The sequence below is a fragment of the Salvelinus sp. IW2-2015 genome, unplaced genomic scaffold (assembly GCF_002910315.2).
Source record: "Salvelinus sp. IW2-2015 unplaced genomic scaffold, ASM291031v2 Un_scaffold2479, whole genome shotgun sequence".
Classification (NCBI taxonomy): Eukaryota; Metazoa; Chordata; class Actinopteri; order Salmoniformes; family Salmonidae; genus Salvelinus; species Salvelinus sp. IW2-2015.
The window spans coordinates 26,108-26,404 of NW_019943797.1; positions in this window are offsets into that span (position 1 = coordinate 26,108).

Here is a 297-nt window from a genome sequence, read left to right on the forward strand (position 1 = left end):
AAGTGCGTGGATATGGTTTGACCAGGATTTGCTGTATCAGTGAGCTCTAACGGGAGTGGGGGGTATGAGGGGGGTGGGGAATGTGAGCCTCTGCACCCCAGGCTAGAGAATGGGCATGTTTAAAGTGAGGGTGGGAGGGATGAGGGGGTGGGGAATGTGAGCCTCTGCACCCCAGGCTAGAGAATGGGCATGTTTAAAGTGAGGGGGGAGGGATGAGGGGGTGGGAAGTTGAGCCTCTGCACCCCCAGGCTAGAGAATGGGCATGTTTAAAGTGAGGGGGAGGGATGAGGGGTGGGA